This window comes from Nicotiana sylvestris, chromosome 6 (assembly GCF_000393655.2).
Source record: "Nicotiana sylvestris chromosome 6, ASM39365v2, whole genome shotgun sequence".
Classification (NCBI taxonomy): Eukaryota; Viridiplantae; Streptophyta; class Magnoliopsida; order Solanales; family Solanaceae; genus Nicotiana; species Nicotiana sylvestris.
In genome coordinates this window covers 5,967,893-5,981,022 of record NC_091062.1, presented here as the reverse complement: position 1 = coordinate 5,981,022, position 13,130 = coordinate 5,967,893, and positions in this window count along the sequence as shown.

Here is a 13,130-nt window from a genome sequence, read left to right as displayed (position 1 = left end):
TTGTTTGATAGGATTAATGATTTGAATCATAATGTTTCTTGTTGAAGACTAGGGCCTGATGTGGATATGACATTGGTTTGAATTCAGTTTTACAAGTGTTAATTGGATAGTATTGAGTTAGAAGGTTGCATTTTAGTTGAAATTCAGTCCAGAACTTAGGAGAATTGGTTATAGCTACAGTTTAAGGGTTTTCAGGGGCAATTTGGGATTGAAACAGTTAAGTTCATACTTTAGTATTAGTGCTTTGTTAATGGGGGTATTAACTAATGCATTAATGGGGAACAAAAGGTAATGGGGAGCTGAAAATCAGGGAAAAGGCTTCCTTAGTGGGATTTAAAGTAAAAAGAGCAGATTTTTAGTGGGAATTCTGATTTTGTTGAAAAGAAGAGGGGTCGGGCAGCACTTAGAGAGAGGGGACAAACTTGTATAAAGAGAGGGGAGGGTCTGGACAGAAGAAAAAAAAAGACAACAACAGATTTTAGAAGAAAAAAAGCAGACTGAAAAAGAGAGAAAAAAACTGGACTAAAAAAAAGAAAGAAAAGATCTTGAAAAAGATACTGGAAAAGAGAGGGAAAAATTTAGAAAGTAAAAATCAGAACTTTTACATTAAGAGTTAGAGTGTTGAGTTTGAACTTTTGCACTAAGAGTTGTCAGGCTGCTTTTCTTGAGTATTTGAAAATCAGAAACTATTGTTTCCTTGCATCTGTCTGTGTTTCATTTTGGTATTGCTGGGGTTTTCAGTTTCGTTTGAGCTGGGTTTACTGGTTGTTGTTGTACTGCTTGGTGCTGATTGTCGTTGTTGTTAGCTACTGGTCTACTGATCTTCACTTTCTTCTTTTGTTTCTACTATCAGGTACACTTTCGAATCATTGTGACGCGGCTGTTATAGTGAAAAGAAATATTCAAGTAGTCAAGTATTTAATTTGTATTTGCATGTTTAATAGTCAAATGATAGGCAGATGTATAATCTATCTTTGTAATTCAAATTAAGAATATGGACGATGGAATTTATATTCGGCTAGAACTATTTGCTTTTGATTATAAACTGTAATTTGTAAACTATTAATAGTTTTCCAGTGTATGTTAGTTAGAATTCTATTTCATTTAGAATTAAGTATATTGAGTTGTTGGAATTAAACAAGTTTAGGTAATCCTAATTGGAGCCGACATCGGTCTGAAATAACAAGTTAATCGTGAACCTGCCGATAAACGTAGTTAAGGCATAAATTTGGACTAATTGTGTGAATTAGGTATTAAGGTTTGGTTCAGGCAACTCATTTTTTTAAAAGGGGATTTGTTTGGTTTGAAGGGGTAAGTGTTTGAATAGGTTTAGTTCTGCCAGTTTTAGGCAGAAATAAAAAGGCCATTAATTTTGTAGAATCCGTAGGCTTGACATATTTAAAGCGCGATTCAATGTAGAAAGGATAAGAACCTTAATCCGATAGGTTATCCAAGTTAACGAGTTAGCTTCAACAAACTTTTGTAAGCACCAGTAATTAAGGTGAGTTTAGTTTCAAATAGTTGAAAAGCATTTAGTCCCAATGAATCAATTCGTCTAACAATGCGAGTTTAATCTAGCTATAGGTTAATTAGTTTCTTTTGAATATGTTATTTGTCGATGTCGTATTTTATTTAATATTTCAATTTTAGTAATCTTCTCTTCCAATAAAATTTGTCTTAATCTAGCAATTAATATGTTACGTTTTTTTATCATGTAATTAACTAGGATTATTTTCTTTTATTTTAGAGATCAACCCAAATAGAAATGTAGTCACTTTAGGACCGTTCTTTTAAAAAGAATGAGATGAGCCTCGCCGAATAAAATATAAAAAGTGCGGGGCCCTCGGTAAATATGTATTTTAAAATTTGGTTAGACTTCGGAATGGACTGTGTAGCAAATTTTCACGGCCCTACCCAAAGTAAAGGATACGCTAGTCGTTGTAGGCGCGCCTTTAATAATTTAATTTTCTTTAAACTTGGGTGCACATTTATGTGACCCAAATCCAAATCTCGACAGAGTCGAAATATGTCAATAACCACGGGTACATTGATGTGACGTGATTCAAGATATATTTTCACAATGTTGCAATTCTCTATAATAATAATAATAATAATAAAAGCAGCTAAAGGATAAAATTTGCACATAAGTTTATAATATGTATTATATCAGATAGTCAAGCCGAATATAACAGTTGAGCGACCGTGCTAGAACCACGGAACTCGGGAATGCCTAACACCTTCTCTCGGGTTAACAGAATTCCTTATCCGGATTTCTAGTTCGCGGACTGTAATATAGAGTCATTCTTTTCCTCGATTCGGGATTAAAATCGGTGACTTGGGACACCCTAAATCTTCCAAGTGGCGACTCTGAAATAAACAAACAAATCCCGTTTCGATTGTCCTTTAATTGGAAAAAACTCCTTCACCCCTCACGGGGACGGAAAAAATAGGTGTGACAACGCGTTAGTCATTGTAAGGCGCGTACTTTTAATAATTTACTTTCTTAAACTCGGGTGCATATTTATGTGACCCAAATCCAAATCTCAACGAAGTCGAAATGTGTCGTTAATCACGGGTACATTGATTGTGACGTGGTTCGAGATGCATTTCCATGACGTTGCAAATTCCTTTTTAAAAAATATATATAATGAATGAGACGAGCCTCGACAAACAAGAATACACAAACTGCGGGGCCCTCAACGGACAGTTATTTCAAATGCTTAGATTTCGAGACAGGCCGCATAGCGAACCTTACAGTTTTTCTCAAAATAACAACGCGTTAGTATCTTTAGGCACGTATTTAATAATGTTATCTTCCTAAACTCGGGTGCACATTTACGTGACCCAAATCCAAATCTCAACGAAGTTGGAACGTATCGAAAATTGCGGGTACATTTATGTGGCGCAATTCGAGATGCATTCTTACGACGTTGCAATTCTTTGAATAAATAATAACAAAATCAGTAAACAGTTAAAATTTGCACGTAGGTTCATAATTGTATAAAATCAGATAATTAAGCCGAATATGACAGTTGAGCGACCGTGCTAGAACCACGGAACTCGGGAATGCCTAACACCTTCTCCCGAGTTAACAGAATTCCTTATCCGGATTTTTGGTGCGCAGACTGTTAAACAGAGTCATTCTTTTCCTCAATTTGGGATTCAATCGGTGACTTGGGACACCACAAATCTCCCAAGTGGAGACTCTGAATCTGTAAATAAAATCCCGTTTCGATTGTCCTTTAATTGGAAAAACTCCCCTCTGCGCCCTTTGAGGTGGCGCGGGGAAAAAGGAGGTGTGACAGTTACGTATTGCATGCTATTACCCGTCCCAATCCTATCAGTCCCGGAGACATATGGGACTACTAATCCTAAAGGGGAGGGAGCTGGGGCTTTTGTAGTTTTTTTTAAAGGATAAAATTCTAAGGCGACATTCAAAACATATACAGCAAGTATTGGGAAAGCAAGTAAGCAGATATGGCTCAAATAAACCTCCTTAAATCAGAGAAAATCATATAGTTTAGCATGTCTTACACGTACTAATCAGGTCTGAATTAAACTTAAACATTAAGGCATGATGATTTATCACATATTTTCAGATTAGAAGTCCGAATTAGGCCTGCCTGCTGGTTGTAATTATCAAAGACTGATGCAATTATATTTTTTACCCTAAAGCTTGCCTAGGTGTTAAACGGAACCTATATGCATGATATCTATTAGTTTCAGAAATAAAGAAGTAAACTGATTGCAGGAAAAAGAATTGTCAATTACAGGGACATAAGATCTGCAGGCGTTACACATTATTGCTATTGATTTTAGGCTTATAAGTGAGTTGACGATTCAGGTTTGGTTGATAGCTCCTATAGTCATGCTTTCTAGGCGTTACTGATTTTGAGCATTGTTATTGTCATGCAGAAATCCTATAGGCAGGTCATCTATATGCAGTTAGTTATTTAAATCTTATAAACAGGTTTGCCTAGTGACAGATGCATATGCAAAATGCAGGAAGTCCTATAGGCATATTACCTATATGATATGCAGAATTTCAAAAACGACTTATAGACATGGTATCTATATGAAGTGCAGAAAAACCTATGAACATGGTATCTACATGAAATGCAGAATTTCAGAAGTATAGAAATTCCCTACGAACATGGTATCTACATGAGATGCAGAATTTCAAAAGTATAGTAATTCCCTATGAACATGGTATCTACATGAGATGCAGAATTTCAGAAGTATAGTAATTCCCTATGAACATGGTATCTACATGAGATGCAGAATTTCAGAAGTATAGTAATTCCCTAAAAACATGGTATCTACCTCTTTGCATGCAGGACTGACCCTCCCTTTTTCACTAACACCCCAACAGTTTATTACAAGATTATTACAGACCAGAATGAATAAGAAAAAGATAAGAAATATATCAGAAATTAAAGATTCCAACCAAGGAGAGCCTAATTCAGACCCCAGGTCTGAGATATGAAATAAACCAACTTCCAAAGATCAAATTTCCAAAGCCTTTCTCTTATTTGGGATGTGTCAAAGTTCCAAGGAGCTTCAAGAACTCTAGGCAATGCTTACACCCCCAAATATCATTGCAGAATCAGATTATAGTACAGTGTGGAAGGGTCAGCTCTCAAATGTCCAAGCTCAGAGGGAACTCAAAGTCCCAAGGCAAGGCTCATATGAGGGGGCAGAACTTAGAGGCTAAGAGTAAGTGCAAGTTCAATAGAGGGGAATTAGGGGAAGTCCAGCGTAAACTGGTGGTCATACCCAACAATAAGGAGTGCTGGCACACCCTAACCAGTCTACTAGGCCACATTTTGAGGGTTAAGATCCATTGAGGATCAGGTTTAGACCTGAGCAACAATTTGAATACTGCTAGGCCATAAACCTTAACTCAAACACATAGAAGGGAGTAGGGGTATGGGGAATTCACAACAAACAACAGATGCAAAGAGAGAGTAGCATATTCAATACAGAACATGAACAGGAAAGTAGCCAAGAGTGTAGCAACTGTAAAGTAAACACATAGGGATGATGTTGGAATCAAAATTAGGACATACTAGTTTCAGGACAAATAAGTGAAAGCAGAAGTCTTGTAAGCCAAATTGCAAGCAAGCAGTACAAAAGATTTCAGAAGAGAGTAGAGAATTGAAAAAGTATTGTAATTGAGAGAGTGTGTGTGTAAGAGTATGCAATTCAAAGTGTGTTCAAGTACAGAAGGGTAGTCCCCTTTTATAGTGCAGAAAACAAGTAATAAAATGTAAGGAAATAGTTTGCAATCAATCACATAAAGTCTCCCTTTGGTTAAGGGATTCTCATTTCAAACGGGCATAAGACAATTAAGGAAAGAATTTGATTAAAACCTTTTCCAAAGTAACATAATAAGGGTAAATACACAGGGTTTATTTTAAGGCAAAAGTCCAATGGTACATGGTTTGTGAAAAATAAGGAAAGAGAATCAATCAAAAAGCCAGTAAAATCAAAGCTGCAAGCTTTGTTCGAATGAACCAAGTCAGAAAAAGGGTAAAGAAAGGTTCAATTAGGGAAAATCAGTAACAATCAAGTAAACACCATTAAAGGAATTCAGAATCAATTAGTAGTTGGCAAAACCTTTTGAAAGAAGAGTTCTCATATATAAAGGCACACAAATATGTGAATCAAGAAGAGGCTGTCAAATTATTTAGAAGAGAGTTTAATCGAAGAGAAGTTCAGAATCATAAGCAAAAAGATACAGGTTCAATTTGCAGACTCATAGTGAGTCTGAGAGTTCAGGGTCCCAAAGTGGAGCCTTAACTCGAACACAAAAATCAAAATCGTCAAAGGAAACCCCCAAATCCTAGGGTTTCAAAATTGAATCAGACATGGAAGTGAGAAAGCAAGTCATTTGTTTCAGAGTCTCAACAAAACAGATATGATAGCATGTTTGAATGACAAAGGAAGAAAAATCATGAAGAACATATTTGAGAAAACTTGGAAGCTAAACAAGTTCAGAAGAAAGAGATAATACAAACGTGAACACAAGTAGATGAAGTATGTAAGAACATAAACAAAGTCCAGTAAACAAGATCAAATAACTTAACGGTAAACACACATAGTAAAAGAGTAAAGAAAACTAAGCATGGATTAACAGGAGTAACATGCATAGCAGAAAAGAAAAGGTAGAAGACAGTACATGCGTAATAAAGAGAAATCACACCAGCAGGGTATGGACAAACACACATAAAGTAAAGAAGAAGAAAAATCAGAAAGATTTTCCCCAAAAAATCCTTTCAGAAACCTTAAAATCGAAGAGAAACGATTTTGAAAAGAAACTTTTGGGGAAAACACTTTAGATGGCAAGAAAAGTATAGATACACTATAGATCTAAGCAAATAACGGTGAAAGGACCTTTAATAGCTTAGGATTTCGGAGAAACCCTAGAAATGAGAAAGGCTTGGAAACAGGTCCGATCTTGAGTCGGAGAGGTCAAGAATCAGGATCCTCAGTCTTGAATATGCCGGAGTATGGCTGGAGGAGCCATGAAATCAAAGATCTGAGAAAATCGGAGAGGGAATCGTCGAGGTCAGGCCTCAACGCTTCGAACAACCCTGGCTTACTGGCGAATATAGGTGAGTACCAACTATCCATGGCCTGAGAAGCCATGGATTCCGGTGACCGGTGGTTGAAAAGAGGGTAGGAGGAGGCTAGGGTTTCGGAGAGTTTTTGAGAGGATTTGAGAGGGTTTGGGATTCAAAGGCGGCGGGCCAGGTGAGAATGAGGGATTAGGGTAGTCACCTGTGTTTAATTATGGTAGGGCGAATAGTGGTCGTTTATCCGAATGATCAACGACCTAGATTTAAGAAAGTAGGTGGGGAATCGGGTTAGGTCGTTTGAGTTGGGTTAGGGGTTGAGTCAAAAGGAATTGGGCTGGTCCGAATTTGAGTTTGAAATTGGGTCAATTTTAGGCTAAAATCGAAATGTAATGGGGCTACAATTGAAATGAACTTAGGCCAAAATTTAAATTGCCAGTTTTCCCTTTTTATTTTATAAAAATAGTAAAAAATAATTTTGAAAGCAAATTAAAAGCACTGGATCCGTTAATAGTATATAAATATTAATTTAAAATATTGGAACCAGTTTCATAATTATAAAATGCTATTAAATCTTAAAGCAGGCTAAAATTGTAATTATATGCAATTTAGCTTTTAAAATACTAAATTAATTTGTAAAAATATATGAGAAGTAACCTACCTATATTTTGGTATAAATATGAGAATAAAATAAGTTATTCACCAAAGTGATAATTTTGGGAATAATTATTGAGCAATAAATCAATTTAAAAAATTGGAAAAATACTAAAACACTTGGGCATACTTATATATGTATGTGTAGACACGTGATTTTTGACCCTCCCCGAGAATTTTCACATTTTTAGCGTGAATATTTTAATTTAGGTCCAATATAGCTATTTGGACTATTTTACTTTATTTCGTCGCAAAAGAGAAAATTACAAAAATATATATATATATATAAATTTTAGTTTATGTATTTCTCATAAACTTGAAAAAATATAAAAAATTGTACCTTACTTTTGTACTTTATATAATTTCGAAAATTACAAAAAAATATTGTTCTATTAATGTTTTGTAGTCATTTTAATTTTTTGAAAAATACAAAAATATTACTTTATATTTTATCTTTATATAAAAACGAAAATTACAAAAAATAGTTTTATTAATATTTTGTAGCTATTTTAATCTTGAAAAAATATTAAAAAAGATCTAGTTTTGTTTTAAATATTAGTCTTATTTTTGTAGTTATTTTATTTATATAGGACTAGTTGAGCAACGTCGTGTTCTTATTCTCGGGTCCGGGCAAAAGAATAATATTCGGGTTCAAATTACCCGTTTTTAGGCCTAATTTTCGGACCTAGCCCATGATAATCCGAGTCCACCACACATGGGGGACACGCGTGGGGAACACGGACGAAACCCCACACACGGGGAACCCCACCACGCGTGGGGGACACAAGTCTTGAACCCCACCACGCATGGGGGTCCATTTCTCTTGGCAAAAACTACAAACACACGGACAAAGGGGGGATTTGAAAAGGGACTTGGACAGTTTTTTGAACTGGGCACTATTCATTCATCTTCTCCAAAAGGAGAAGAACAAAAAACCCTAGGAGCCTACCCAAAAGAAACGTGAAACCATCTGCGTCCACGCCCAAACACCACCATCATCCACCACGCACCAGTCCCGTCGTCACTGCCCATACGACCACTCCTCCTCCTAGCTCCATCAAACCAGTCCGGGTCCTCCATTAAATCCGACGACCACAGCTGTTGCTGCTGCGTCGTCACTGACCATAACCCACGACCCCTCGTTTTGTTGAGCAACCATCGCTGCAACAGTCGACCATCCTCCTGTCCAAACTCCCTTCGTCGACCACAAGCGACGCCCAGCTCCGGTCATCTACCACCATCGCTGCCCGCTACCAGTTGAACCAGCACGATCGCCACCACCCGTCGCTGCTTCTGCCTCCTTCTTCACCCGTCACTGCCCGTCGACCCTACATCCAAACTACCAGCCCACGACCACTTCTTCTCCTTCGTCATAACCAAAAAACCAGTCCGGCGATCCTCTATTAAATCCGACCATCACTGCTGTTCCGTTCAGCCCCCTCACGTCCAAATGACCACCTGGAAAAACCAGTCGCAGCCATGACTCATTTTCAGTCCGTTCGTGTTCGAGTTTCTGGCACGAGCTATTCCGTCCGAGCTTTGATGACCTTTTCTACGGTTTCCCGTTCGAGGTTATCCGTTGAGGTCGATGTTGAGGGCTGGTCCGTGGCTCTGTCCGTCTCTGTTTGTTCAGGTTAGTAAACCCCAAGTATTAGACAAGGAAATGTTACGGAATGTTCAAAGATGCAATATAGAAATTGGTATGGTAATTTTCTGCCTATGTTTCGCTGTATGCATTTTGCTTCATTTTTATGTTATGTTATTCTTGTTTATTTGATGTCATTTGATTAAGTTGTATTACGTGTTCTATGACACAGTTTGATGTTAATTGGTTCGTCCCTTCCTTTACTTAGGTCATTCAGACAAAATTAGTATTAATACATGCTGTTACTACTCCCGAAACACTCATTCGCTAAACTCCTTTTATTAAATTTCTAACAAGTTATGGGATTTTAGTTGTAAAGAGGCTGTAAGGTTTAGTAGTGTTAAAGGCATAAAAATGGCATCCTTTTAAAATAAAAATAAAAAACGAGACAAGCTTCGCCAAATAAAAAATGTACAGATTGCGGAGCCCTCACAAAAATATATGTATTAAATACTTAGATTCCGGGACGAGCCGTTTAGCAAATTTCACGGCCCTACCCAAAATAACAATACGCTAGTTGCTTTAGGCGCGCCTTTAATAATTTATTTTCCTTAACTTGGGTGCACATTTATGTGACCCATATCCAAATCTCAGCGGAGTCAAAATGTGTCTCTAATCACGGGTACATTGATTGTGACGTGGTCTGAGATGCATTTCCATGACGTTGCAAATTCTTTTTTTAAATAATGAATGAGACGAGCCTGGACGAACAAAAATGCACAAGCTGCGAGGCCCTCTAAATGTATATATATTAAAACACTTAGAATTCGGGACATGCCGTTTACTGAATTTTACGGCCTTCCCCAAAATAACAATACGCTAGTTGCGTTAGGCACGCCTTTAATAATTTATTTTCCTTAACTCGGGTGCACATTTATGTGACCTAAATCCAAATCTCAACCGAGTCGAGATATGTCAAACAACCACGGGTGCATTGATGTAACGTGGTTCGAGATATGTTTTCACGACGTTGCAATTCTCGTAAAATATAATAATGAAAGCAGTAAAAAGTTAAAATTCGCACATAAGTTCAATATATAAAAAATCAGATAATCAAGCCGAATATAACAGTTGAGCGACCGTGCTAGAACCACGGAACTCGGGAATGCCTAACACCTTCTCCCGGGTTAACAGAATTCCTTATCCGGATTTTTGGTACGCAGACTGTAATATGGAGTCATTCTTTTCCTCGATTCGGGATTAAAATTGGTGACTTGGGACACCCTAAATCTCCCAAGTGGCGACTCTGAAATAAATAAACAAATCCCGTTTCGATTGTCCTTTAATTGGAAAAAACTCCCTTGCACCCTCTCGGGTGCGGATAAAGGAGGTGTGACAGCTCTGGCGACTCTGCTGGGGATATGACCCAGAACCACTGGTTCAGGGTTAGAAATTCGAGCTTAGATGAATTGTTATATTTGGCTTTATTTGATTTTTACGTATTTTGAGCCTAATGTGCTAAATGCTGCTTTTACCGCTTTGATATTATCTGAACTGTATATAAATTGTGCCGAAACCTTTCTCTTCTTACCTCCGGGGATGTGTTTACTGGTTGAGATTCCCTATTCTGTTAGTGTCATACCCTAAATAAAAGAGGCTCGGAAAGTTTCTAAGCCGGCTGGCCTTTTGGTTCCCGGAAAGGAGCTCCATCCTCAACTCGAGTTGTCCGCTCGGGTACACTGTCTAGAACACCGACCCAGGTTTTGAACATAGAATAACGTGACTTCATGCCGGATCCCTAGTAGGAACGTTTATTTGCATCACGTTGCATTTGACTTAGGGGACTCAACAAAGGGGTTGGGTCCGTCTAGGACAAGCAACCTGAAAATAATGGACCATCTTTTGGCATCGTATGTGCTACATGTTGTATTTATTCAAGGGTGAATGGGTCATTTGGCGGACCAATGATAGTTGCGGACAAATGGCACACCTTGGTATGTTGATCACGTTTAATAAGAAGGCCGCACGTTTTTTTCCAGCATGGTGTTATTTTAATCAAAATCACATGGGGAACATTTGTGAAATCCAAGAAGTCTTGGAATTCCCTATGTCCCCCATGCTTCATTTTTGGGAAAAGCACACGGGGAACATTTGTGGAATCCAAGAAGTCTTGGAATTTCGTATGTCCCCATGCTTCATTTTTGGGAAAAGCACATGGGGAACATTTGTGGAATCCAAGAAGTCTTGGAATTCCCTATGTCCCCCATGCTTTATATTTTGGGAAAAGCGCATGGGGAACATTTGCGGAATCCAAGATGTCTCCCATGCCACATTTTTTAAAAAATAATAATAAAAAAAAGCATGAAAATTCAAAAGATTTTGTATGTTGTCATCATTTTTAACAGATTAAAAAAAAATCGTGAAAAAGAGGAGAAAATAACAGTGTTATGAATGATTTGCTCGTCTTATGAATGATTTGCTCCTTAACAAAAGAAGATTTGTGGTGTACACAAGCTAGAGGTTGGTTATGCAATCTCTTTGATATTGTTGGGCTTCATCCCCTTACTAATGCATGTGCATGAGCAGGATATGGACTTTTCTGTGGAGCTATACCTTGTAGCTTGAGTACCCTCAGAACTCCCTTTGGTAAACTGTTTTAAGCCTCTGGCTACGTGTATGTCTTAACTCTTATTTTTGTTTGATGTTTCTAAGTAGTTTGGTATTCTATGGATTCTGACGTTGAGTTGTTGATGACTTGGTGGTTCTCGGGTGTGCATAATCCTATTTGAAATGCATTTGTAGCAGAACTCGGGAGCTAATCTACGTGATTATGCTCCATAGCCAGCCACTCTACTAAGAGGATTCTATACCATGCCTTGTTTAAATTCTTGGTACTTTCTTGTTCCAGCTCAAAAGGAACTGTGCGGTTGTTCTTGGCATGGCCCATTTCATTCCTAACTGATTAAAGAAAAACTGGCGGACTTGTAAGTAACAGAACAGTGCATAAACAAGTGCTTGTTGGTTTTACATTCTACAAGTGATCTGATGAATACATGTGTGCCCCTTCTTTGTAGATTATCTTGATTCAGAGAAGCTTCTTAGATACCAGCCCCACAAAACACAAACTTTGACTGATGCATTAGCTTACCATATCTGCTTCCACGGTCCAAAGTAGTCTGATTGGTATCTTTGAGAGGTATTCTATATCCAGAGGCGGAGCAAGGATTTGAACCTTATGGGTTCGGGATTATAGTCCTTTTAAGTTACTGGGTTCTAAATTAATAATTTGTCCATATTCATTGGATTTTTAATACAAATACAGGGTTAAAATAAAAATTACTGGGTTCGGTCGAACCCGCAACCAACACTGTGGCTCCGCCCCTGTCTATATCAAGATTTAACAGTGAAGGAGCCATTTCCTTGACCTTTCCAGATGAGCTTATCATCACTGCTGTTGGAACCTTTGGAATGAGGAAAGCTGAAAAAATCAGAGATACTTCTCATATCCCAATCAGTGAAGGTCCTCTTGAAGTTTATATATTCTTCAACTCATTAAAAAGTATTGAATTTTTAAAATAAATTAAAATTGCATATTAGATTACGGTAGGGTATATTCTTCTCACTTAATATTAGAAAAGGAATCCAAATACTATTGATATCAAAATTCTTTACTTTCCAAATAAAAAATTTCAGTTAGAAAATATTAATACAATGATTGAACTTAATTTTTTTTTTTAAAAGAATTCTTGTTTCAATAAATGAAATTCCATATATAGTTCTTAAGTGATATTTTCTTATTTGACAATCTCCCACGAACTCTTTAAGATTGCCAAGTGGCTTCATAGTAGCTTGCCACTTGGCTTAACCATAATGAAAACTTTCTTGTTTTAATATACTATATGATATTTTATTTACTTTTTTCATTTAGTGTTTTATTCAATAATAGACAAAAAGAAATGCGCATATGATCAAACTATATAGTACTTCAACAAAATATTATGGTATTTTTATTATTAAACTTCTAGTAATTATTATTTCCGTTGAAGCTTTTAGCCTTTAAAAAAATTATTTTTATTGTATACTTGTTTAAAATTCAGAAAACTTAGTCTAAAACAGATACATTAAATTATCCATTATGAAATAAATAAATTATTAAATGTATCTACATTCTAAACTTTAGGTTAAAACCTTAAAGCATATTCTTCAACTCATTAAAAAGTATTGAATTTTTAAAATAAATTAAAATTGCATATTAGATTACGGTAGGATATATTCTTCTCACTCGATATTAGAAAATGAATCCAAATACTATT